We start from the raw sequence: 26174 nt of genomic DNA, 5'->3' as shown, positions 1-26174 counted from the left end.
GGTCCTGCTGCTGTTTCCTGCTCTGTTCATCGGCCACTGCGCTGGACCTGCTGGTGTTTTCTGCACTGCTCATCTGCGTCGGCGACTGTGCTGGTCCTGCTGTTGTTTTCTGCTCTGATCGTCGGCGTCGGCGACTGCGCTGGTCCTGCTGCTGTTTTCTTCTCTGCTCATCGGCGTCTGCTCTGCTCGTCGGCGTCTGCGACTGTGCTGGTCCTGCTGGTGTTTTCTGCATTGCTCATCGGCGTCGGCGACTGCGCTGGTCCTGCTGCTGTTTTCTGCACTGCTCATCGGCGTCAGCGAATGCGCTGATCCTGCTGCTGTTTCCTGCTCTGCTCATCGCCGTCGGCGACTGCGCTGGTCCTGCTGTTGTTTTCTGCTCTGATCGTCGGCGTCGGCGACTTCGCTGGTTCTGCTGCTGTTTTCTTTTCTGCTCGTCGGCGTCTGCTCTGCTCGTCGGCGTCTGCGACTGCGCTGGTCCTGCTGCTGTTTTCTGCTCTGCTCATCGGCGACTGCGCTGGTCCTGCTGGTGTTTTCTGCACTGCTCATCGGCGTCGGCGACTGCGCTGGTCCTGCTGTTGTTTTTCGCCTCTGCTCATCGGCGTCGGCTACTACGCTGATCCTGCTGTTGTTTCCTGCTCTGCTCGTCGCCGTCGGCGACTGCGCTGGTCCTTCTGTTTTTTTCTGCTCTGATCGTCGGCGCCGACGAATGCGCTGGTCCTGCTGCTGTTTCCTGCTCTGCTCATCGGCCACTGCGCTGGTCCTGCTGCTGTTTTCTGCACTGCGCATCGGCGTCGGCGACTGCGCTGATCCTGCTGCTGTTTTCTGCTCTGCTCATTGGCGTCTGCGACTGCGCATCTCCTGCTGCTTTTTTCTGCTTTGCTCGTCGGCGTCAGCGACTGCGCTGACACTGCTGCTGTTTTCTGCTCTGATCGTCTGCGACTGCGCATCTCCTGCTTCTGTTTTTTGCTCTGCTCGTCGGCGTCAGCGACTGCGCTGATCCTGCTGCTGTTTTCTGCTCTGCTCGTCGGCGTCTGCGACTGCGCATCTCCTGCTGCTGTTTTTTGCTCTGCTTGTCGGTGACTGCGCTGGTCCTGCTGCTGTTTTCTGCTCTGCTCATTGGCGTCGGCTACTGCGCTGATCCTGCTGTTGTTTCCTGCTCTGCTCGTCGCCGTCTGCGACTGCGCTGGTCCTGCTGTTGTTTTCTGCTCTGCTCGTCGGCGTCTGCTCTGCTCGTCGGCGTCTGCGACTGCGCTGGTCCTGATGCTGTTTTCTGCTCTGCTCATCGGTGACTGCGCTGGTCCTGCTTGTGTTTTCTGCACTGCTCATCTGCGTCGGCAACTGCGCTGGTCCTGCTGTTGTTTTCTTCTCTGCTCGTCGGCCTCTGCTCTGATCGTCGGCGTCTGCGACTGCGCTGGTCCTGCTGGTGTTTTCTGCATTGCTCATCGGCGTCGGCGACTGCGCTGGTCCTGCTGTTGTTTTAGCGTCTGCTCGTCGGCGTCTTAGACTGCGCTGGTCCTGCTGCTGTTTTCTGCTCTGCTCGTCGGCGACTGCGCTGGTCCTGCTGCTGTTTTCTGCACTGCTCATCGGCGTCGGCGACTGTGCTGATCCTGCTGCTGTTTTCTGCTCTGCTCGTAGGCGTCGGCGACTGCGCTGGTCCTGCTGCTGTTTTCTGCACTGCTCATCGGCGTCAGCGAATGCGCTGATCCTGCTGCTGTTTCCTGCTCTGCTCATCGCCGTCGGCGACTGCGCTGGTCCTGCTGTTGTTTTCTGCTCTGATCGTCGGCGTCGGCGACTTCGCTGGTTCTGCTGCTGTTTTCTTCTCTGCTCGTCGGCGTCTGCTCTGCTCGTCGGCGTCTGCGACTGCGCTGGTCCTGCTGCTGTTTTCTGCTCTGCTCATCGGCGACTGCGCTGGTCCTGCTGGTGTTTTCTGCACTGCTCATCGGCGTCGGCGACTGCGCTGGTCCTGCTGTTGTTTTCGCCTCTGCTCATCGGCGTCTGCGACTGCGCTGGTCCTGCTGCTGTTTTCTGCTCTGCTCATCGGCGACTGCGCTGGTCCTGCTGGTGTTTTCTGCACTGCTCATCGGCGTCGGCGACTGCGCTGGTCCTGCTGTTGTTTTCGCCTCTGCTCATCGGCGTCGGCTACTACGCTGATCCTGCTGTTGTTTCCTGCTCTGCTCGTCGCCGTCGGCGACTGCGCTGGTCCTTCTGTTTTTTTCTGCTCTGATCGTCGGCGCCGACGAATGCGCTGGTCCTGCTGCTGTTTCCTGCTCTGCTCATCGGCCACTGCGCTGGTCCTGCTGCTGTTTTCTGCACTGCGCATCGGCGTCGGCGACTGCGCTGATCCTGCTGCTGTTTTCTGCTCTGCTCATTGGCGTCTGCGACTGCGCATCTCCTGCTGCTTTTTTCTGCTTTGCTCGTCGGCGTCAGCGACTGCGCTGACACTGCTGCTGTTTTCTGCTCTGATCGTCTGCGACTGCGCATCTCCTGCTTCTGTTTTTTGCTCTGCTCGTCGGCGTCAGCGACTGCGCTGATCCTGCTGCTGTTTTCTGCTCTGCTCGTCGGCGTCTGCGACTGCACATCTCCTGCTGCTGTTTTTTGCTCTGCTTGTCGGTGACTGCGCTGGTCCTGCTGCTGTTTTCTGCTCTGCTCATTGGCGTCGGCTACTGCGCTGATCCTGCTGTTGTTTCCTGCTCTGCTCGTCGCCGTCTGCGACTGCGCTGGTCCTGCTGTTGTTTTCTGCTCTGCTCGTCGGCGTCTGCTCTGCTCGTCGGCGTCTGCGACTGCGCTGGTCCTGATGCTGTTTTCTGCTCTGCTCATCGGTGACTGCGCTGGTCCTGCTTGTGTTTTCTGCACTGCTCATCTGCGTCGGCAACTGCGCTGGTCCTGCTGTTGTTTTCTTCTCTGCTCGTCGGCCTCTGCTCTGATCGTCGGCGTCTGCGACTGCGCTGGTCCTGCTGGTGTTTTCTGCATTGCTCATCGGCGTCGGCGACTGCGCTGGTCCTGCTGTTGTTTTAGCGTCTGCTCGTCGGCGTCTTAGACTGCGCTGGTCCTGCTGCTGTTTTCTGCTCTGCTCGTCGGCGACTGCGCTGGTCCTGCTGCTGTTTTCTGCACTGCTCATCGGCGTCGGCGACTGTGCTGATCCTGCTGCTGTTTTCTGCTCTGCTCGTAGGCGTCGGCGACTGCGCTGGTCCTGCTGCTGTTTTCTGCACTGCTCATCGGCGTCAGCGAATGCGCTGATCCTGCTGCTGTTTCCTGCTCTGCTCATCGCCGTCGGCGACTTCGCTGGTCCTGCTGTTGTTTTCTGCTCTGATCGTCGGCGTCGGCGACTTCGCTGGTTCTGCTGCTGTTTTCTTCTCTGCTCGTCGGCGTCTGCTCTGCTCGTCGGCGTCTGCGACTGCGCTGGTCCTGCTGCTGTTTTCTGCTCTGCTCATCGGCGACTGCGCTGGTCCTGCTGGTGTTTTCTGCACTGCTCATCGGCGTCGGCGACTGCGCTGGTCCTGCTGTTGTTTTCGCCTCTGCTCATCGGCGTCTGCGACTGCGCTGGTCCTGCTGCTGTTTTCTGCTCTGCTCTTCGGCGACTGCGCTGGTCCTGCTGCTGTTTTCTGCACTGCTCATTGGCGTCGGCGACTGTGCTGATCCTGCTGCTGTTTTCTGCTCTGCTCGTAGGCGTCTGTGACTGCGCTGGTCCTGCTGCTTTTTTCTTCACTGCTCATCGGCGACTGCGACTGCGCTGGTCCTGCTGCTGTTTTCTGCTCTGCTCGTCGGCGACTGCGAAGGTCCTGCTGCTGTTTTCTGCACTGCTCATCGGCGTCGGCGACTGCGTTGTTCCTGCTACTGTTTTCTGCTCTGCTCATTGGCGTCTGCGACTGCGCATCTCCTTCTGCTGTTTTCTGCTCTGATCGTCTGCGACTGCGCATCTCCTGCTTATGTTTTTTGCTCTGCTCGTCGGTGTCAGCGACTGCGCTGAACCTGCTGCTGTTTTCTGCTCTGCTCGTCGGCGTCTGCGACTGCGCATCTCCTGCTGCTGTTTTTTGCTCTGCTCGTCGGCGACTGCGCTGGTCCTGCTGCTGTTTTCTGCTCTGCTCATCGGCGTCGGCTACTACGCTGATCCTGCTGTTGTTTCCTGCTCTGCTCGTCGCCGTCGGCGACTGCGCTGGTCCTTCTGTTGATTTCTGCTCTGATCGTCGGCGCCGGCGACTGCGCTGGTCCGGCTGCTGTTTTCTTCTCTGCTCGTCGGCGTCTGCTCTGCTCGACGGCGTCTGTGACTGCACTGGTCCTGCTGCTGTTTCCTGCTCTGTTCATCGGCCACTGCGCTGGACCTGCTGGTGTTTTCTGCACTGCTCATCTGCGTCGGCGACTGTGCTGGTCCTGCTGTTGTTTTCTGCTCTGATCGTCGGCGTCGGCGACTGCGCTGGTCCTGCTGCTGTTTTCTTCTCTGCTCATCGGCGTCTGCTCCGCTCGTCGGCGTCTGCGACTGCGCTGGTCCTGCTGCTGTTTTCTGCTCTGCTCATCGACGTATGCGCTGGTCCTGCTGGTGTTTTCTGCACTGTTCATCAGCGTCGGCGACTGCGCTGGTCCTGCTGCTGTTTTCTGCTCTGCTCGTCGGCGACTGCGCTGGTCCTGCTGCTGTTTTCTGCACTGCTCATCGGCGTCGGCGACTGTGCTGATCCTGCTGCTGTTTTCTGCTCTGCTCGTAGGCTTCGGCGACTGCGCTGGTCCTGCTGCTTTTTTCTGCACTGCTCATCGGCGTCTGCGACTGCGCTGGTCCTGCTGCTGTTTTCTGCTCTGCTCGTCGGCGACCGCTCTTGTCCTGCTGCTGTTTTCTGCACTGCTCATCGGCGTCGGCGACTGCGTTGATCCTGCTGCTGTTTTCTGCTCTGCTCATTGGCGTCTGAGACTGCGCATCTCCTGCTGCTTTTTTCTGCTCTGCTCGTCGGCGTCAGCGACTGCGCTGACCCTGCTGCTGTTTTCTGCTCTGATTGTCTGCGACTGCACATTTCCTGCCGCTGTTCTTTGCTCTGCTCGTCGGCGTCAGCGACTGCGCTGATCCTGCTGCTGTTTTCTGCTCTGCTCGTCGGCGTCTGCGACTGCTCATCTCCTGCTGCTGTTTTTTGCTCTGCTCGTCGGCGACTGCGCTGGTCCTGCTGCTGTTTTCTGCTCTGCTCATCGACGTCTGCTACTGCGCGGATCCTGCTGCTGTTTTCTGCTCTGCTTGTCTGCGTCAGCGAATGCGCTGATCCTGCTGCTGTTTCCTGCTCTGCTCGTCGCCGTCGGCTACTGCGCTGGTCCTGCTGTTGTTTTCTGCTCTGATCGTCGGCGTTGGCGACTGTGCTGGTCCTGCTGCTGTTTTCTTCTCTGCTCATCGGCGTCTGCTCTGCTCGTCGGCGTCTGCGACTGCACTGGTCCTGCTGCTGTTTTCTGCTCTGCTCATCGGCGACTGCGCTGGTCCTGCTGGTGTTTTCTGCACAGCTCATCGGCGTCTGCGACTCCGCTGGTCCTGCTGCTGTTTTCTGTTCTGCTCGTCGGCGACTGCGCTGGTCCTGCTGCTTTTTTCTGCTCTGCTTGTCGGCGTCAGCGACTGCGCTGACCCTGCTGCTGTTTTCTGCTCTGATCGTAGGCGTCGATGACTGCGCTGGCCCTGCTGCTGTTTTCTGCACTGCTCATCGGCGTCGGCGACTGCGCTGATCCTGCTGCTGTTTTCTGCTCTGCTCGTCGGCGACTGCGCTGATCCTGCTGCTGTTTTCTGCTCTTCTCGTCGGCGACTGAGTTGATCCTGCTGCTGTTTTCTTCTCTGCTCGTCGGCGTCTGCTCTGCTCGTCGGCGTCTGCGACTGCGCTGGTCCTGCTGGTGTTTTCTGCACTGTTCATCAGCGTCGGCGACTGCACTGGTCCTGCTGCTGTTTTCTGCTCTGCACATCGACGTATGCGCTGGTCCTGCTGGTGTTTTCTGCACTGTTCATCAGCGTCGGCGACTGCGCTGGTCCTGCTGCTGTTTTCTGCTCTGCTCGTCGTCGACTGCGCTGGTCCTGCTGCTGTTTTCTTTACTGCTCATCGGCGTCGGCGACTGTGCTGATCCTGCTGCTGTTTTCTGCTCTGCTCGTAGGCGTCGGCGACTGCGCTGGTCCTGCTGCTGTTTTCTGCACTGCTCAACGGCGTCTGCGACTGCGCTGGTCCTGCTGCTGTTTTCTGCACTGCTCATCGGCGTCGGCGACTGCGTTGATCCTGCTGCTGTTTTCTGCTCTGCTCATTGGCGTCTGAGACTGCGCATCTCCTGCTGCTTTTTTCTGCTCTGCTCGTCGGCGTCAGCGACTGCGCTGACCCTGCTGCTGTTTTCTGCTCTGATCGTCTGCAACTACACATTTCCTGCCGCTCTTTTTTGCTCTGCTCGTCGGCGTCAGCGACTGCGCTGATCCTGCTGCTGTTTTCTGCTCTGCTCGTCGGCGTCTGCGACTGCACATCTCCTGCTGCTGTTTTTTGCTCTGCTCGTCGGCGACTGCGCTGGTCCTGCTGCTGTTTTCTGCTCTGCTCATCGGCGTCGGCTACTGCCCGGATCCTGCTGCTGTTTTCTGCTCTGCTTGTCTGCGTCAGCGAATGCGCTGATCCTGCTGCTGTTTCCTGCTCTGCTCGTCGCCGTCGGCGACTGCGTTGGTCCTGCTGTTGTTTTCTGCTCTGATCGTCGGCGTCGGCGACTGTGCTGGTCCTGCTGCTGTTTTCTTCTCTGCTCGTCGGCGTCTGCTCTGATCGTCGGCGTCTGCGACTGCGCTGGTCCTGCTGCTGTTTTCTGTTCTGCTCGTCGGCGACTGCGCTGGTCCTGCTGCTGTTTTCTGCACTGCTCATCGGCGTCGGTGACTGTGCTGATCCTGCTGCTGTTTTCTGCTCTGCTTGTAGGCGTCGGCGACTGCACTGGTCCTGCTGCTGTTTTCTGCAATGCTCATCGGCGTCGGCGACTACGTTGATCCTGCTGCTGTTTTCTGCTCTGCTCATTGGCGTCTGCGACTGCGCATCTCCTGCTGCTTTTTTCTGCTCTGCTCGTCGGCGTCAGCGACTACGCTGACCCTGCTGCTGTTTTCTGCTCTGATCGTAGGCGTCGATGACTGCACTGGTCCTGCTGCTGTTTTCTGCACTGCTCATCGGCGTCGGCGACTGCGCTGATCCTGCTGCTCTTTTCTGCTCTGCTCGTCGGCGACTGCGCTGATCCTGCTGCTGTTTTCTGCTCTGCTCGTCGGCAACTGTGTTGATCCTGCTGCTGTTTTCTGCTCTGCTCGTTGGCGTCTGCGACTGCGCATCTCCTGCCGCTTTTTTCTGCTCTGCTCGTCGGCGTCAGTGACTGCACTGATCCTGCTGCTGTTTTCTGCTCTGCTCGTCGGCGTCTGCGACTGCGCATCTCCTGCTGCTGTTTTTTGCTCTGCTCGTCGGCGTCGGCGACTGCGCTGATCCTGCTGCTGTTTTCTGCTCTGCTCATCGGCGTCAGCGACTGGGCTGATCCTGCTGCTGTTTTCTGCTCTGCTCATCTGCGTCAGCGAATGCGCTGATCCTGCTGCTGTTTCCTGCTCTGCTCGTCGCCGTCGGCGACTGCGCTGGTCCTGCTGCTGTTTTCTTCTCTGCTCGTCGGCGACTGTGCTGGTCCTGCTGCTGTTTTCTGCTCTGCTCGTTGGCGACTGCACTGGTCCTGCTGTTGCTTTCGCCTCTGCTCGTCGGCGTCTGCTCTGCTCATCGGCGTCTGCGTCTGCGCTGGTCCTGCTGCTGTTTTCTGTTCTGCTCATTGGCGTCTGCGACTGCGCATCTCCTGCTGCTTTTTTCTGCTCTGCTCGTCGGCGTCAGCGACTGCGCTGACCCTGCTGCTGTTTTCTGCTCTGATCATCTGTGACTGCGCATCTCCTGCTGCTGTTTTTTGCTCTGCTCGTCGGCGTCAGCGACTGCGCTGATCCTGCTGCTGTTTTCTGCTCCCCTCGTCGGCGTCTGTGACTGCGCATCTCCTGCTGCTGTTTTTTGCTCTGCTCGTCGGCGATTGCGCTTGTCCTGCTGCTGTTTTCTGCTCTGCTCATCGGGGTCGGCTACTGCGCTGATCCTGCTGCTGTTTTCTGCTCTGCTCGTCTGTGTCAGGGAATGCGCTGATCCTGCTGCTGTTTTCTGCTCTGCTCGTCTGCGTCAGCGAATGCGCTGATCCTGCTGCGGTTTGCTGCTCTGCTAGTCGCCGTCGGCGACTTGGCTGGTCCTGCTGTTGTTTTCTGCTCTGATCGCCGGCGTCGGCGACTGCGTTGGTCCTGCTGCTGTTTTCTGCTCTGCTCGTCGGCGACTGCGCTGGTCCTGCTGCTGTTTTCTGCTCTGCTCGTCGGCGACTGCGCTGGTCCTGCTGCTGTTTTCTGCTCTGCTCGTTGGCGACTGCGCTGGTCCTGCTGTTGCTTTCGCCTCTTCTCGTCGGCGTCTACTCTGCTCATCGGCGTCTGCGACTGCGCTGGTCCTGCTGCTGTTTTCTGCTCTGATCGTCTGCGACTGCGCATCTCCTGCTGCAGTTTTTTGCTCTGCTCGTCGGCGTCAGCGACTGCGCTGATCCTGCTGCTGTTTTCTGCTCTCCTCGTCGGCGTCTGTGACGGCGCATGTCCTGCTGCTGTTTTTTGCTCTGCTCGTCGGCGATTGCGCTTGTCCTGCTGCTGTTTTCTGCTCTGCTCATCGGGGTCGGCTACTGCGCTGATCCTGCTGCTGTTTTCTGCTCTGCTCGTCTGCGTCAGCGAATGCGCTGATCCTGCTGCTGTTTCCTGCTTAGCTCAACCCCGTCGGCGACTGCACTGGTCCTGCTGTTGTTTTCTGCTCTGATCGTCGGCGTCGGCGACTGCGCTGGTCCTGCTGCTGTTTTCTTCTCTGCTCGTCGGCGTCTGCTCTGTTCGTCGGCGTCTGCGACTGCGCTGGTCCTGCTGCTGTTTTCTGCTCTGCTCATCGGCGTCGGCGACTGCGCTGATCCTGCTGCTGTTTCTTGCTCTGCTCGTCGCTGTCCGCGATTTCGCTGGTCCTGCTGTTGTTTTCTGCTCTGATCGCCGGAGTCGGCGACTGCGCTGGTCCTGCTGCTGTTTTCTGCTCTGCTCGTCGGCGACTGCGCTGGTCCTGCTGCTGTTTTCTGCTCTGCTCGTCGGCGACTGCGCTGGTCCTGCTGCTGTTTTCTGCACTGCTGGTCGGCGACTGCGCTGGTCCTGCTGTTGCTTTCGCCTCTGCTCGTCGGCGTCTGCTCTGCTCATCGGCGTCTGCGACTGCGCTGGTCCTGCTGCTGTTTTCTGCTCTGCTCATTGGCGTCAGCGACTGTGCTGACCCTGCTGCTGTTTTCTGCTCTGATCGTTATCGTCTGCGACTGTGCATCTCCTGCTGCTTTTTTCTGCAATGCTCATCGGAGTCGGCGACTACGTTGATCCTGCTGCTGTTTTCTGCTCTGCTCATTGGCGTCTGCGAGTGTGCATATCCTGCTGCTTTTTTCTGCTCTGCTCGTTGGCGTCAGCGACTGCGCTGACCTTGCTGCTGTTTTCTGCTCTGATCGTCTGCGACTGCGCTGGTCCTGCTGCTGTTTTCTGCACTGCTCATCGGCGTCAGCGACTGTGCTGATCCTGCTGCTGTTTTCTGCCCTGCTCGTAGGCGTCGACGACTGCGCTGGTCCTGCTGCTGTTTTCTGCACTGCTCATCGGCATCAGCGACTGCGCTCATCCTGCTGCTGTTTTCTGCTCAGCTCGTCGGCGACTGCGCTGATCCTGCTGCTGTTTTCTGCTCTGCTCGTCGGCGACTGCGTTGATCCTGCTGCTGTTTTCTGTTCTGCTCATTGGCGTCTGCGACTGCGCATCTCCTGCCACTTTTTTCTGCTCTGCTCCTCCGCGTCAGCGACTGCGCTGATCCTGCTTCTGTTTTCTGCTCTGCTCGTCGGCGTCTGCGACTGCACATCTCCTGCTGCAGTTTTTTGCTCTGCTCGTCGGCGTCGGCGACTGCGCTGATCCTGCTGCTGTTTTCTGCTCTCATCATCGGTGTCAGTGACTGGGCTGATCCTGCTGCTGTTTTCTGCTCTGCTCGTCTGCGTCAGCGAATGCTCTGATCCTGCTGCTGTTTCCTGCTCTGCTCGTCGCCGTCCGCGAATTTGCTGGTCCTGCTGTTGTTTTCTGCTCTGATCGCCGGCGTCGGCGACTGCGCTGGTCCTGCTGCTGTTTTCTGCTCTGCTCGTCGGCGACTGTGCTGGTCCTGCTGCTGTTTTCTGCTCTGCTTGTCCGCGACTGCGCTGGTCCTGCTGCTGTTTTCTGCACTGCTTGTCGGCGACTGCGCTGGTCCTGCTGTTGCTTTCGCCTCTGCTCGTCGGCGTCTGCTCTGCTCATCGGCGTCTGCGACTGCGCTGGTCCTGCTGCTGTTTTCTGCTCTGCTCATCGGCGTCTGACACTGCGCATCTCCTGCTGCTGTTTTCTGCTCTGCTCGTCGGCGACTGCGCTGGTCCTGCTGCTGTTTTCTGCACTGCTGGTCGGCGACTGCGCTGGTCCTGCTGTTGCTTTCGCCTCTGCTCGTCGGCGTCTGCTCTGCTCATCGGCGTCTGCGACTGCGCTGGTCCTGCTGCTGTTTTCTGCTCTGCTCATTGGCGTCTGCGACTGTGCATCTCCTGCTGCTTTTTTCTGCTCTGCTCGTCGGCGTCAGCGACTGTGCTGACCCTGCTGCTGTTTTCTGCTCTGATCGTTATCGTCTGCGACTGTGCATCTCCTGCTGCTTTTTTCTGCAATGCTCATCGGAGTCGGCGACTACGTTGATCCTGCTGCTGTTTTCTGCTCTGCTCATTGGCGTCTGCGACTGTGCATCTCCTGCTGCTTTTTTCTACTCTGCTCTTCGGCGTCAGCGACTGCGCTGACCTTGCTGCTGTTTTCTGCTCTGATCGTCTGCGACTGCGCTGGTCCTGCTGCTGTTTTCTGCACTGCTCATCGGCGTCAGCGACTGTGCTGATCCTGCTGCTGTTTTCTGCCCTGCTCGTAGGCGTCGACGACTGCGCTGGTCCTGCTGCTGTTTTCTGCACTGCTCATCGGCGTCAGCGACTGCGCTCATCCTGCTGCTGTTTTCTGCTCAGCTCGTCGGCGACTGCGCTGATCCTGCTGCTGTTTTCTGCTCTGCTCGTCGGTGACTGCGTTGATCCTGCTGCTGTTTTCTGTTCTGCTCATTGGCGTCTGCGACTGCGCATCTCCTGCCACTTTTTTCTGCTCTGCTCCTCCGCGTCAGCGACTGCGCTGATCCTGCTTCTGTTTTCTGCTCTGCTCGTCGGCGTCTGCGACTGCACATCTCCTGCTGCAGTTTTTTGCTCTGCTCGTCGGCGTCGGCGACTGCGCTGATCCTGCTGCTGTTTTCTGCTCTCATCATCGGTGTCAGTGACTGGGCTGATCCTGCTGCTGTTTTCTGCTCTGCTCGTCTGCGTCAGCGAATGCTCTGATCCTGCTGCTGTTTCCTGCTCTGCTCGTCGCCGTCCGCGAATTTGCTGGTCCTGCTGTTGTTTTCTGCTCTGATCGCCGGCGTCGGCGACTGCGCTGGTCCTGCTGCTGTTTTCTGCTCTGCTCGTCGGCGACTGTGCTGGTCCTGCTGCTGTTTTCTGCTCTGCTTGTCCGCGACTGCGCTGGTCCTGCTGTTGCTTTCGCCTCTGCTCGTCGGCGTCTGCTCTGCTCATCGGCGTCTGCGACTGCGCTGGTCCTGCTGCTGTTTTCTGCTCTGCTCATCGGCGTCTGACACTGCGCATCTCCTGCTGCTTTTTTCTGCTCTGCTCGTCGGCGTCAGCGACTGCGCTGACCCTGCTGCTATTTTCTGCTCTGATCGTCTGCGACTGCGCATCTCCTGCTGCTGTTTTTTGCTCTGCTCATCGGCGATTGCGCTTGTCCTGCTGCTGTTTTCTGCACTGCTCATCGGCGTCGGCGACTGCGCTGGTCCTGCTGTTGTTTTCGCCTCTGCTCGTCGGCGTCTGCGACTCCGCTGGTCCTGCTGCTGTTTTCTGTTCTGCTCGTCGGCGACTGCGCTGGTCCTGCTGCTGTTTTCTGCACTGCTCATCGGCGTCGGTGACTGTGCTGATCCTGCTGCTGTTTTCTGCTCTGCTCGTAGGCGTCGGCGACTGTGCTGGTCCTGCTGCTGTTTTCTGCAATGCTCATCGGCATTGGCGACTATGTTGATCCTGCTGCTGTTTTCTGCTCTGCTCATTGGCGTCTGCGACTGCGCATCTCCTGCTGCTTTTTTCTGCTCTGCTCGTTGGCGTCAGCGACTGCGCTGACCCTGCTGCTGTTTTCTGCTCTGATCGTCTGCGACTGCGGATCTCCTGCCGCTGTTTTCTGCACTGCTCATAGGCGTCGACGACTGCGCTGGTCCTGCTGCTGTTTTCTGCACTGCTTGTCGGCGACTGCGCTGGTCCTGCTGTTGCTTTCGCCTCTGCTCGTCGGCGTCTGCTCTGCTCATCGGCGTCTGCGACTGCGCTGGTCCTGCTGCTGTTTTCTGCTCTGCTCATCGGCGTCTGACACTGCGCATCTCCTGCTGCTGTTTTCTGCTCTGCTCGTCGGCGACTGCGCTGGTCCTGCTGCTGTTTTCTGCACTGCTGGTCGGCGACTGCGCTGGTCCTGCTGTTGCTTTCGCCTCTGCTCGTCGGCGTCTGCTCTGCTCATCGGCGTCTGCGACTGCGCTGGTCCTGCTGCTGTTTTCTGCTCTGCTCATTGGCGTCTGCGACTGTGCATCTCCTGCTGCTTTTTTCTGCTCTGCTCGTCGGCGTCAGCGACTGTGCTGACCCTGCTGCTGTTTTCTGCTCTGATCGTTATCGTCTGCGACTGTGCATCTCCTGCTGCTTTTTTCTGCAATGCTCATCGGAGTCGGCGACTACGTTGATCCTGCTGCTGTTTTCTGCTCTGCTCATTGGCGTCTGCGACTGTGCATCTCCTGCTGCTTTTTTCTGCTCTGCTCTTCGGCGTCAGCGACTGCGCTGACCTTGCTGCTGTTTTCTGCTCTGATCGTCTGCGACTGCGCTGGTCCTGCTGCTGTTTTCTGCACTGCTCATCGGCGTCAGCGACTGTGCTGATCCTGCTGCTGTTTTCTGCCCTGCTCGTAGGCGTCGACGACTGCGCTGGTCCTGCTGCTGTTTTCTGCACTGCTCATCGGCGTCAGCGACTGCGCTCATCCTGCTGCTGTTTTCTGCTCAGCTCGTCGGCGACTGCGCTGATCCTGCTGCTGTTTTCTGCTCTGCTCGTCGGTGACTGCGTTGATCCTGCTGCTGTTTTCTGTTCTGCTCATTGGCGTCTGCGACTGCGCATCTCCTGCCACTTTTTTCTGCTCTGCTCCTCCGCGTCAGCGACTGCGCTGATCCTGCTTCTGTTTTCTGCTCTGCTCGTCGGCGTCTGCGACTGCACATCTCCTGCTGCAGTTTTTTGCTCTGCTCGTCGGCGTCGGCGACTGCGCTGATCCTGCTGCTGTTTTCTGCTCTCATCATCGGTGTCAGTGACTGGGCTGATCCTGCTGCTGTTTTCTGCTCTGCTCGTCTGCGTCAGCGAATGCTCTGATCCTGCTGCTGTTTCCTGCTCTGCTCGTCGCCGTCCGCGAATTTGCTGGTCCTGCTGTTGTTTTCTGCTCTGATCGCCGGCGTCGGCGACTGCGCTGGTCCTGCTGCTGTTTTCTGCTCTGCTCGTCGGCGACTGTGCTGGTTCTGCTGCTGTTTTCTGCTCTGCTTGTCCGCGACTGTGCTGGTCCTGCTGTTGCTTTCGCCTCTGCTCGTCGGCGTCTGCTCTGCTCATCGGCGTCTGCGACTGCGCTGGTCCTGCTGCTGTTTTCTGCTCTGCTCATCGGCGTCTGACACTGCGCATCTCCTGCTGCTTTTTTCTGCTCTGCTCGTCGGCGTCAGCGACTGCGCTGACCCTGCTGCTATTTTCTGCTCTGATCGTCTGCGACTGCGCATCTCCTGCTGCTGTTTTTTGCTCTGCTCATCGGCGATTGCGCTTGTCCTGCTGCTGTTTTCTGCACTGCTCATCGGCGTCGGCGACTGCGCTGGTCCTGCTGTTGTTTTCGCCTCTGCTCGTCGGCGTCTGCGACTCCGCTGGTCCTGCTGCTGTTTTCTGTTCTGCTCGTCGGCGACTGCGCTGGTCCTGCTGCTGTTTTCTGCACTGCTCATCGGCGTCGGTGACTGTGCTGATCCTGCTGCTGTTTTCTGCTCTGCTCGTAGGCGTCGGCGACTGTGCTGGTCCTGCTGCTGTTTTCTGCAATGCTCATCGGCATTGGCGACTATGTTGATCCTGCTGCTGTTTTCTGCTCTGCTCATTGGCGTCTGCGACTGCGCATCTCCTGCTGCTTTTTTCTGCTCTGCTCGTTGGCGTCAGCGACTGCGCTGACCCTGCTGCTGTTTTCTGCTCTGATCGTCTGCGACTGCGGATCTCCTGCCGCTGTTTTCTGCACTGCTCATAGGCGTCGACGACTGCGCTGGTCCTGCTGCTGTTTTCTGCACTGCTTGTCGGCGACTGCGCTGGTCCTGCTGTTGCTTTCGCCTCTGCTCGTCGGCGTCTGCTCTGCTCATCGGCGTCTGCGACTGCGCTGGTCCTGCTGCTGTTTTCTGCTCTGCTCATCGGCGTCTGACACTGCGCATCTCCTGCTGCTGTTTTCTGCTCTGCTCGTCGGCGACTGCGCTGGTCCTGCTGCTGTTTTCTGCACTGCTGGTCGGCGACTGCGCTGGTCCTGCTGTTGCTTTCGCCTCTGCTCGTCGGCGTCTGCTCTGCTCATCGGCGTCTGCGACTGCGCTGGTCCTGCTGCTGTTTTCTGCTCTGCTCATTGGCGTCTGCGACTGTGCATCTCCTGCTGCTTTTTTCTGCTCTGCTCGTCGGCGTCAGCGACTGTGCTGACCCTGCTGCTGTTTTCTGCTCTGATCGTTATCGTCTGCGACTGTGCATCTCCTGCTGCTTTTTTCTGCAATGCTCATCGGAGTCGGCGACTACGTTGATCCTGCTGCTGTTTTCTGCTCTGCTCATTGGCGTCTGCGACTGTGCATCTCCTGCTGCTTTTTTCTGCTCTGCTCTTCGGCGTCAGCGACTGCGCTGACCTTGCTGCTGTTTTCTGCTCTGATCGTCTGCGACTGCGCTGGTCCTGCTGCTGTTTTCTGCACTGCTCATCGGCGTCAGCGACTGTGCTGATCCTGCTGCTGTTTTCTGCCCTGCTCGTAGGCGTCGACGACTGCGCTGGTCCTGCTGCTGTTTTCTGCACTGCTCATCGGCGTCAGCGACTGCGCTCATCCTGCTGCTGTTTTCTGCTCAGCTCGTCGGCGACTGCGCTGATCCTGCTGCTGTTTTCTGCTCTGCTCGTCGGTGACTGCGTTGATCCTGCTGCTGTTTTCTGTTCTGCTCATTGGCGTCTGCGACTGCGCATCTCCTGCCACTTTTTTCTGCTCTGCTCCTCCGCGTCAGCGACTGCGCTGATCCTGCTTCTGTTTTCTGCTCTGCTCGTCGGCGTCTGCGACTGCACATCTCCTGCTGCAGTTTTTTGCTCTGCTCGTCGGCGTCGGCGACTGCGCTGATCCTGCTGCTGTTTTCTGCTCTCATCATCGGTGTCAGTGACTGGGCTGATCCTGCTGCTGTTTTCTGCTCTGCTCGTCTGCGTCAGCGAATGCTCTGATCCTGCTGCTGTTTCCTGCTCTGCTCGTCGCCGTCCGCGAATTTGCTGGTCCTGCTGTTGTTTTCTGCTCTGATCGCCGGCGTCGGCGACTGCGCTGGTCCTGCTGCTGTTTTCTGCTCTGCTCGTCGGCGACTGTGCTGGTTCTGCTGCTGTTTTCTGCTCTGCTTGTCCGCGACTGTGCTGGTCCTGCTGTTGCTTTCGCCTCTGCTCGTCGGCGTCTGCTCTGCTCATCGGCGTCTGCGACTGCGCTGGTCCTGCTGCTGTTTTCTGCTCTGCTCATCGGCGTCTGACACTGCGCATCTCCTGCTGCTTTTTTCTGCTCTGCTCGTCGGCGTCAGCGACTGCGCTGACCCTGCTGCTATTTTCTGCTCTGATCGTCTGCGACTGCGCATCTCCTGCTGCTGTTTTTTGCTCTGCTCATCGGCGATTGCGCTTGTCCTGCTGCTGTTTTCTGCACTGCTCATCGGCGTCGGCGACTGCGCTGGTCCTGCTGTTGTTTTCGCCTCTGCTCGTCGGCGTCTGCGACTCCGCTGGTCCTGCTGCTGTTTTCTGTTCTGCTCGTCGGCGACTGCGCTGGTCCTGCTGCTGTTTTCTGCACTGCTCATCGGCGTCGGTGACTGTGCTGATCCTGCTGCTGTTTTCTGCTCTGCTCGTAGGCGTCGGCGACTGTGCTGGTCCTGCTGCTGTTTTCTGCAATGCTCATCGGCATTGGCGACTATGTTGATCCTGCTGCTGTTTTCTGCTCTGCTCATTGGCGTCTGCGACTGCGCATCTCCTGCTGCTTTTTTCTGCTCTGCTCGTTGGCGTCAGCGACTGCGCTGACCCTGCTGCTGTTTTCTGCTCTGATCGTCTGCGACTGCGGATCTCCTGCCGCTGTTTTCTGCACTGCTCATAGGCGTCGACGACTGCGCTGGTCCTGCTGCTGTTTTCTTAACTGCTTATCGGCGTCGGCGACTGCGCTGATCCTGCTGCTGTTTTCTGCTCTGCTCGTCGGCGACTGCGCTGATCCTGCTGCTGTTTTCTGCTCTGCTCGTCGGCGACTGCGTTGATCCTGCTGCTGTTTTCTGCTCTGCTCGTTGGCGTCTGCGACTGCGCATCTCCTGCCGCTGTTTTCTGCCCTGCTCATAGGCGTCGACGACTGCGCTGGTCCTGCTGCTGTTTTCTTAACTGCTTATCGGCGTCGGCGACTGCGCTGATCCTGCTGCTGTTTTCTGCTCTGCTCGTCGGCGACTGCGCTGATCCTGCTGCTGTTTTCTTCTCTGCTCGTCGGCGACTGCGTTGATCCTGCTGCTGTTTTCTGCTCTGCTCGTTGGCGTCTGCGACTGCGCATCTCCTGCCGCTTTTTTCTGCACTGCACATCGGCGTCGGCGACTGCGCTGGTCCTGGTGTTGTTTTCGCCTCTGCTCGTCGGCGTCTGCGACTGCGCTGGTCCTGCTGCTGTTTTCTGCTCTGCTCGTCAGCGACTACGCTGGTCCTGCTGCTGTTTTCTGCACTGCTCATCGGCGTCGACAACTGTGCTGATCCTGCTGCTGTTTTCTGCTCTGCTCGTAGGCGTCGGCGACTGTGCTGGTCCTGCTGCTGTTTTCTGCAATGCTCATCGGCGTTGGCGACTATGTTGATCCTGCTGCTGTTTTCTGCTCTGCTCATTGGCGTCTGCGACTGCGCATCTCCTGCTGCTTTTTTCTGCTCTGCTCGTTGGCGTCAGCGACTGCGCTGACCCTGCTGCTGTTTTCTGCTCTGATCGTCTGCGACTGCGGAACTCCTGCCGCTGTTTTCTGCACTGCTCATAGGCGTCGACGACTGCGCTGGTCCTGCTGCTGTTTTCTTAACTGCATATCGGCGTCGGCGACTGCGCTGATCCTGCTGCTGTTTTCTGCTCTGCTCGTCGGCGACTGCGCTGATCCTGCTGCTGTTTTCTGCTCTGCTCATCGGCGACTGCGTTGATCCTGCTGCTGTTTTCTGCTCTGCTCGTTGGCGTCTGCGACTGCGCATCTCCTGCCGCTGTTTTCTGCCCTGCTCATAGGCGTCGACGACTGCGCTGGTCCTGCTGCTGTTTTCTTAACTGCTTATCGGCGTCGGCGACTGCGCTGATCCTGCTGCTGTTTTCTGCTCTGCTCGTCGGCGACTGCGCTGATCCTGCTGCTGTTTTCTGCTCTGCTCGTCGGCGACTGCGTTGATCCTGCTGCTGTTTTCTGCTCTGCTCGTTGGCGTCTGCGACTGCGCATCTCCTGCCGCTTTTTTCTGCACTGCACATCGGCGTCGGCGACTGCGCTGGTCCTGGTGTTGTTTTCGCCTCTGCTCGTCGGCGTCTGCGACTGCGCTGGTCCTGCTGCTGTTTTCTGCTCTGCTTGTCAGCGACTACGCTGGTCCTGCTGCTGTTTTCTGCACTGCTCATCGGCGTCGACAACTGTGCTGATCCTGCTGCTGTTTTCTGCTCTGCTCGTAGGCGTCGGCGACTGCGCATCTCCTGCTGCTGTTTTTTGCTCTGCTCGTCGGCGTTGGCGACTGCGCTGATCCTGCTGCTGTTTTCTGCTCTGCTCATCGGCATCAGCGACTGGGCTGATCCTGCTGCTGTTTTCTGCTCTGCTCGTCTGCGTCAGCGAATGCGCTGATCCTGCTGCTTTTTCCTGCTCTGCTCGTCGCCGTCCGCGAATTTGCTGGTCCTGCTGTTGTTTTCTGCTCTGATCGCCGGCGTCGGCGACTGCGCTGGTCCTGCTGCTGTTTTCTACTCTGCTCGTCGGCGACTGCGCTGGTCCTGCTGCTGGTTTCTGCTCTGCTTGTCGGCGACTGCGCTGGTCCTGCTGCTGTTTTCTGCACTGCTCGTCGGCGACTGCGCTGGTCCTGCTGTTGCTTTCGCCTCTGCTCGTCGGCGTCTGCTCTGCTCATCGGCGTCTGCGACTGCGCTGGTCCTGCTGCTGTTTTCTGCTCTGCTCATTGGCGTCTGCGACTGCGCATCTCCTGCTGCTTTTTTCTGCTCTGCTCGTCGGCGTCAGCGACTGGGCTGACCCTGCTGCTGTTTTCTGCTCTGATCGTCTGCGACTGCGCATCTCCTGCTGCTGTTTTTTGCTCTGCTCGTCGGCGATTGCGCTTGTCCTGCTGCTGTTTTCTGCACTGCTCTTCGGCGTCGGCGACTGCGCTGGTCCTGCTGTTGTTTGCGCCTCTGCTCGTCGGCGTCTGCAACTCCGCTGGTCCTGCTGCTGTTTTCTGTTCTGCTCGTCGGCGACTGCGCTGGTCCTGCTGCTGTTTTCTGCACTGCTCATCGGCGTCGGTGACTGTGCTGATCCTGCTGCTGTTTTCTGCTCTGCTCGTAGGCGTCGGCGACTGCGCTGGTCCTGCTGCTGTTTTCTGCTCTGCTCATTGGCGTCTGCGACTGCGCATCTCCTGCTGCTTTTTTCTGCTCTGCTCGTCGGCGTCAGCGACTGCGCTGACCCTGCTGCTGTTTTCTGCTCTGATCGTCTGCGACTGCGGATCTCCTGCCGCTGTTTTCTGCACTGCTCATCGGCGTCAGCGACTGTGCTGATCCTGCTGCTGTTTTCTGCCCTGCTCATAGGCGTCGACGACTGAGCTGGTAATGCTGCTGTTTTCTTAACTGCTCATCGGCGTCGGCGACTGCGCTGATCCTGCTGCTGTTTTCTGCTCTGCTCGTCGGCGACTGCGCTGATCCTGCTGCTGTTTTCTGCTCTGCTCGTCGGCGACTGCGTTGATCCTGCTGCTGTTTTCTGCTCTGCTCGTTGGCGTCTGCGCATCTCCTGCCGCTTTTTTCTGCTCTGCTCGTCGGCGTCAGCGACTGCGCTGATCCTGCTGCTGTTTTCTGCTCTGCTCGTCGGCGTCTGCTCTGCTCGTCGGCATCTGCGACTGCGCTGGTCCTGCTGCTGTTTTCTGCTCTGCTCGTTGGCGACTGCGCTGGTCCTGCTGGTGTTTTCTGCACTGCACATCGGCGTCGGAGACTGCGCTGGTCCTGCTGTTGCTTTCGCCTCTGCTCGTCGGCGTCTGCTCTGCTCATCGGCGTCTGCGACTGCGCTGGTCCTGCTGCTGTTTTCTGCTCTGCTCATTGGCGTCTGCGACTGCGCATCTCCTGCTGCTTTTTTCTGCTCTGCTCGTCGGCGTCAGCGACTGGGCTGACCCTGCTGCTGTTTTCTGCTCTGATCGTCTGCGACTGCGCATCTCCTGCTGCTGTTTTTTGCTCTGCTCGTCGGCGATTGCGCTTGTCCTGCTGCTGTTTTCTGCACTGCTCTTCGGCGTCGGCGACTGCGCTGGTCCTGCTGTTGTTTGCGCCTCTGCTCGTCGGCGTCTGCAACTCCGCTGGTCCTGCTGCTGTTTTCTGTTCTGCTCGTCGGCGACTGCGCTGGTCCTGCTGCTGTTTTCTGCACTGCTCATCGGCGTCGGTGACTGTGCTGATCCTGCTGCTGTTTTCTGCTCTGCTCGTAGGCGTCGGCGACTGCGCTGGTCCTGCTGCTGTTTTCTGCTCTGCTCATTGGCGTCTGCGACTGCGCATCTCCTGCTGCTTTTTTCTGCTCTGCTCGTCGGCGTCAGCGACTGCGCTGACCCTGCTGCTGTTTTCTGCTCTGATCGTCTGCGACTGCGGATCTCCTGCCGCTGTTTTCTGCACTGCTCATCGGCGTCAGCGACTGTGCTGATCCTGCTGCTGTTTTCTGCCCTGCTCATAGGCGTCGACGACTGAGCTGGTAATGCTGCTGTTTTCTTAACTGCTCATCGGCGTCGGCGACTGCGCTGATCCTGCTGCTGTTTTCTGCTCTGCTCGTCGGCGACTGCGCTGATCCTGCTGCTGTTTTCTGCTCTGCTCGTCGGCGACTGCGTTGATCCTGCTGCTGTTTTCTGCTCTGCTCGTTGGCGTCTGCGCATCTCCTGCCGCTTTTTTCTGCTCTGCTCGTCGGCGTCAGCGACTGCGCTGATCCTGCTGCTGTTTTCTGCTCTGCTCGTCGGCGTCTGCTCTGCTCGTCGGCATCTGCGACTGCGCTGGTCCTGCTGCTGTTTTCTGCTCTGCTCGTTGGCGACTGCGCTGGTCCTGCTGGTGTTTTCTGCACTGCACATCGGCGTCGGAGACTGCGCTGGTCCTGGTGTTGTTTTCGCCTCTGCTCGTCGGCGTCTGCGACTGCGCTGGTCCTGCTGCTGTTTTCTGCTCTGCTCGTCGGCGACTACGCTGGTCCTGCTGCTGTTTTCTGCACTGCTCATCGGCGTCGACAACTGTGCTGATCCTGCTGCTGTTTTCTGCTCTGCTCGTAGGCGTCGGCGACTGCGCATCTCCTGCTGCTGTTTTTTGCTCTGCTCGTCGGCGTTGGCGACTACGCTGGTCCTGCTGCTGTTTTCTGCTCTGCTCGTTGGTGTCTGCGACTGCGCATCTCTTGCTGCTTTTTTCTGCTCTGCTCGTCGGCGTCAACGAGGGCGCTGATCCTGCAGCTGTTTTCTGCTCTGCTCGTCTGTGTCAGCGAATGCGCTGATCCTGCTGCTGTTTCCTGCTCTGCTCGTCGCCGTCGGTGACTTCGCTGGTCCTGCTGTTGTTTTCTGCTCTGATTGCCGGCGTCGCCGACTGCGCTGGTCCTGCTGCTCTTTTCTTCTCTGCTCGTCAGCGTCTGCTCTGCTCGTCGGCGTCTGCACGTGTCCTGCTGCTGTTTTCTGCTCTGCTCGTCGGCGACTGCGCTGGTCCTGCTGTTGTTTTCACCTCTGCTCGTATGCGTCTGCTCTGCTCATCGGCGTCTGCGACTGCGCTGGTCCTGCTGCTGTTTTCTGCTCTGCTCGTTGGCAACTGCGCTGGTCCTGCTGCTGTTTTCTGCACTGCTCATCGGCGACTGCGCAGGTCCTGCTGCTGTTTTCTGCTCTGCTCATTTGCGTCTGCAACTGCGCATCTCCTGCTTCTTTTTTCTGCTCTGCTCGTCGGCGTCAGCGACTGCACTGACCCTGCTGCTGTTTTCTGCTCTGATCGTCTGCGACTGCACATCTCCTGCTTCTGTTTTTTGCTCTGCTCGTCGGCGTCAGCGACTGCGCTGATCCTGCTGCTGTTTTCTGCTCTGCTCGTCGGCGTCTGCGACTGCGCATCTCCTTCTGCTGTTTTCTGCTCTGCTCATCGGAGTCGGCTACTGCGCGGATCCTGCTGCTGTTTTCTGCTCTGCTTGTCTGCGTCAGCGAATGCGCTGATCCTGCTGCTGTTTCCTGCTCTGCTCGTCGCCGTCGGCTACTGCGCTGTTCCTGCTGTTGTTTTCTGCTCTGATCGTCGGCTTCGGCGACTGTGCTTGTCCTGCTGCTGTTTTCTGCTCTGCTCGTTGGCGTCTGCGACTTCGCATCTCCTGCTGCTTTTTTCTTGTCTGCTCGTCAGCGTCAGCGACTGCGCTGATCCTGCAGCTGTTTTCTGCTCTGCTCGTCGCCGTCTGTGACTGTGCTGGTCCTGTTGCTGTTTTCTGCTCTGCTCGTCGGCGACTGCGCTGGTCCTGCTGCTGTTTTCTGCACTGCTCATTGGCGTCGGCGACTGCGTTGATCCTGCTGCTGTTTTCTGCTCTGCTCATTTGCGTCTGCGACTGCGCATCTCCTGCTGCTTTTTTCTGCTCTGCTCGTCGGCGTCAGCGACTTCGCTGACCCTGCTGCTGTTTTCTGCTCTGATCGTCTGCGACTGCGCATCTCCTGCTGCTGTTTTTTGCTCTGCTCGTCGGGGTCAGCGACTGCTCTGATCCTGCTGCTGTTTTCTGCTCTGCTCGTCGGAGTCTGCGACTGCGCATCTCCTGCTGCTGTTTTTTACTCTGCTCGTCGGCAACTGCGCTGATCCTGCTGCTGTTTCCTGCTCTGCTCGTCGCCGTCGGCGCCTGCGCTGGTCCTGCTGTTGTTTTCTGCTCTGATCGTCGACCTTGGCGACTGCGCTGGTCCTGCTGCTGTTTTCTTCTCTGCTCGTCGGCGTCTGCTCTGCTTGTCGGCGTCTGCGACTGCGATGGTCCTGCTGCTGTTTTCTGCTCTGCTCATCGGTGACTGCGCTGGTCCTGCTGGTGTTTTCTGCACTGCTCATCGGCGTCTGCGACTGCGCTGGTCCTGCTGCTGTTTTCTGCTCTGCTCATCGGCGACTGCGCTGGTCCTGCTGGTGTTTTCTGCACTGCTCATCGGCATTGGTGACTGCGTTGATCCTGCTGCTGTTTTCTGCTCTGCTCATTGGCGTCTGCGACTGCGCATCTCCTGCTGCTGTTTCCTGCTCTGCTCGTCGCCGTCGGCTACTGCGCTGGTCCTGCTGTTGTTTTCTGCTCTGATCGTCGGCTTCGGCGACTGTGCTTGTCCTGCTGCTGTTTTCTGCTCTGCTCATTTGCGTCTGCGACTGCGCATCTCCTGCTGCTTTTTTCTGCTCTGCTCGTCGGCGTCAGCGACTTCGCTGACCCTGCTGCTGTTTTCTGCTCTGATCGTCTGCGACTGCGCATCTCCTGCTGCTGTTTTTTGCTCTGCTCGTCGGGGTCAGCGACTGCTCTGATCCTGCTGCTGTTTTCTGCTCTGCTCGTCGGAGTCTGCGACTGCGCATCTCCTGCTGCTGTTTTTTACTCTGCTCGTCGGCGACTGCGCTGGTCCTGCTGCTGTTTCCTGCTCTGCTCGTCGTCGTCGGCGCCTGCGCTGGTCCTGCTGTTGTCTTCTGCTCTGATCGTCGACCTTGGCGACTGCGCTGGTCCTGCTGCTGTTTTCTTCTCTGCTCGTCGGCGTCTGCTCTGCTTGTCGGCGTCTGCGACTGCGATGGTCCTGCTGCTGTTTTCTGCTCTGCTCATCGGTGACTGCGCTGGTCCTGCTGGTGTTTTCTGCACTGCTCATCGGCGTCTGCGACTGCGCTGGTCCTGCTGCTGTTTTCTGCTCTGCTCATCGGCGACTGCGCTGGTCCTGCTGGTGTTTTCTGCACTGCTCATCGGCATTGGTGACTGCGTTGATCCTGCTGCTGTTTTCTGCTCTGCTCATTGGCGTCTGCGACTGCGCATCTCCTGCTGCTGTTTCCTGCTCTGCTCGTCGCCGTCGGCTACTGCGCTGGTCCTGCTGTTGTTTTCTGCTCTGCTCGTCGGCGACTGCGTTGATCCTGCTGCTGTTTTCTGCTCTGCTCGTTGGCGTCTGCGCATCTCCTGCCGCTTTTTTCTGCTCTGCTCGTCGGCGTCAGCGACTGCGCTGATCCTGCTGCTGTTTTCTGCTCTGCTCGTCGGCGTCTGCTCTGCTCGTCGGCATCTGCGACTGCGCTGGTCCTGCTGCTGTTTTCTGCTCTGCTCGTTGGCGACTGCGCTGGTCCTGCTGGTGTTTTCTGCACTGCACATCGGCGTCGGAGACTGCGCTGGTCCTGGTGTTGTTTTCGCCTCTGCTCGTCGGCGTCTGCGACTGCGCTGGTCCTGCTGCTGTTTTCTGCTCTGCTCGTCGGCGACTACGCTGGTCCTGCTGCTGTTTTCTGCACTGCTCATCGGCGTCGACAACTGTGCTGATCCTGCTGCTGTTTTCTGCTCTGCTCGTAGGCGTCGGCGACTGCGCATCTCCTGCTGCTGTTTTTTGCTCTGCTCGTCGGCGTTGGCGACTACGCTGGTCCTGCTGCTGTTTTCTGCACTGCTCATCGGCGTCGGCGACTGCGTTGATCCTGCTGCTGTTTTCTGCTCTGCTCGTTGGTGTCTGCGACTGCGCATCTCTTGCTGCTTTTTTCTGCTCTGCTCGTCGGCTTCAACGAGGGCGCTGATCCTGCAGCTGTTTTCTGCTCTGCTCGTCTGTGTCAGCGAATGCGCTGATCCTGCTGCTGTTTCCTGCTCTGCTCGTCGCCGTCGGTGACTTCGCTGGTCCTGCTGTTGTTTTCTGCTCTGATTGCCGGCGTCGCCGACTGCGCTGGTCCTGCTGCTGTTTTCTTCTCTGCTCGTCAGCGTCTGCTCTGCTCGTCGGCGTCTGCACGTGTCCTGCTGCTGTTTTCTGCTCTGCTCGTCGGCGACTGCGCTGGTCCTGCTGTTGTTTTCACCTCTGCTCGTATGCGTCTGCTCTGCTCATCGGCGTCTGCGACTGCGCTGGTCCTGCTGCTGTTTTCTGCTCTGCTCGTTGGCAACTGCGCTGGTCCTGCTGCTGTTTTCTGCACTGCTCATCGGCGACTGCGCAGGTCCTGCTGCTGTTTTCTGCTCTGCTCATTTGCGTCTGCAACTGCGCATCTCCTGCTTCTTTTTTCTGCTCTGCTCGTCGGCGTCAGCGACTGCACTGACCCTGCTGCTGTTTTCTGCTCTGATCGTCTGCGACTGCACATCTCCTGCTTCTGTTTTTTGCTCTGCTCGTCGGCGTCAGCGACTGCGCTGATCCTGCTGCTGTTTTCTGCTCTGCTCGTCGGCGTCTGCGACTGCGCATCTCCTTCTGCTGTTTTCTGCTCTGCTCATCGGAGTCGGCTACTGCGCGGATCCTGCTGCTGTTTTCTGCTCTGCTTGTCTGCGTCAGCGAATGCGCTGATCCTGCTGCTGTTTCCTGCTCTGCTCGTCGCCGTCGGCTACTGCGCTGTTCCTGCTGTTGTTTTCTGCTCTGATCGTCGGCTTCGGCGACTGTGCTTGTCCTGCTGCTGTTTTCTGCTCTGCTCGTTGGCGTCTGCGACTTCGCATCTCCTGCTGCTTTTTTCTTGTCTGCTCGTCAGCGTCAGCGACTGCGCTGATCCTGCAGCTGTTTTCTGCTCTGCTCGTCGCCGTCTGTGACTGTGCTGGTCCTGTTGCTGTTTTCTGCTCTGCTCGTCGGCGACTGCGCTGGTCCTGCTGCTGTTTTCTGCACTGCTCATTGGCGTCGGCGACTGCGTTGATCCTGCTGCTGTTTTCTGCTCTGCTCATTTGCGTCTGCGACTGCGCATCTCCTGCTGCTTTTTTCTGCTCTGCTCGTCGGCGTCAGCGACTTCGCTGACCCTGCTGCTGTTTTCTGCTCTGATCGTCTGCGACTGCGCATCTCCTGCTGCTGTTTTTTGCTCTGCTCGTCGGGGTCAGCGACTGCTCTGATCCTGCTGCTGTTTTCTGCTCTGCTCGTCGGAGTCTGTGACTGCGCATCTCCTGCTGCTGTTTTTTACTCTGCTCGTCGGCAACTGCGCTGATCCTGCTGCTGTTTCCTGCTCTGCTCGTCGCCGTCGGCGCCTGCGCTGGTCCTGCTGTTGTTTTCTGCTCTGATCGTCGACCTTGGCGACTGCGCTGGTCCTGCTGCTGTTTTCTTCTCTGCTCGTCGGCGTCTGCTCTGCTTGTCGGCGTCTGCGACTGCGATGGTCCTGCTGCTGTTTTCTGCTCTGCTCATCGGTGACTGCGCTGGTCCTGCTGGTGTTTTCTGCACTGCTCATCGGCGTCTGCGACTGCGCTGGTCCTGCTGCTGTTTTCTGCTCTGCTCATCGGCGACTGCGCTGGTCCTGCTGGTGTTTTCTGCACTGCTCATCGGCATTGGTGACTGCGTTGATCCTGCTGCTGTTTTCTGCTCTGCTCATTGGCGTCTGCGACTGCGCATCTCCTGCTGCTGTTTCCTGCTCTGCTCGTCGCCGTCGGCTACTGCGCTGGTCCTGCTGTTGTTTTCTGCTCTGATCGTCGGCTTCGGCGACTGTGCTTGTCCTGCTGCTGTTTTCTGCTCTGC

This window comes from Nothobranchius furzeri, chromosome 8 (genome assembly GCF_043380555.1).
Source record: "Nothobranchius furzeri strain GRZ-AD chromosome 8, NfurGRZ-RIMD1, whole genome shotgun sequence".
Taxonomy (NCBI): Eukaryota; Metazoa; Chordata; class Actinopteri; order Cyprinodontiformes; family Nothobranchiidae; genus Nothobranchius; species Nothobranchius furzeri.
This window is presented reverse-complemented; position numbering follows the sequence as displayed.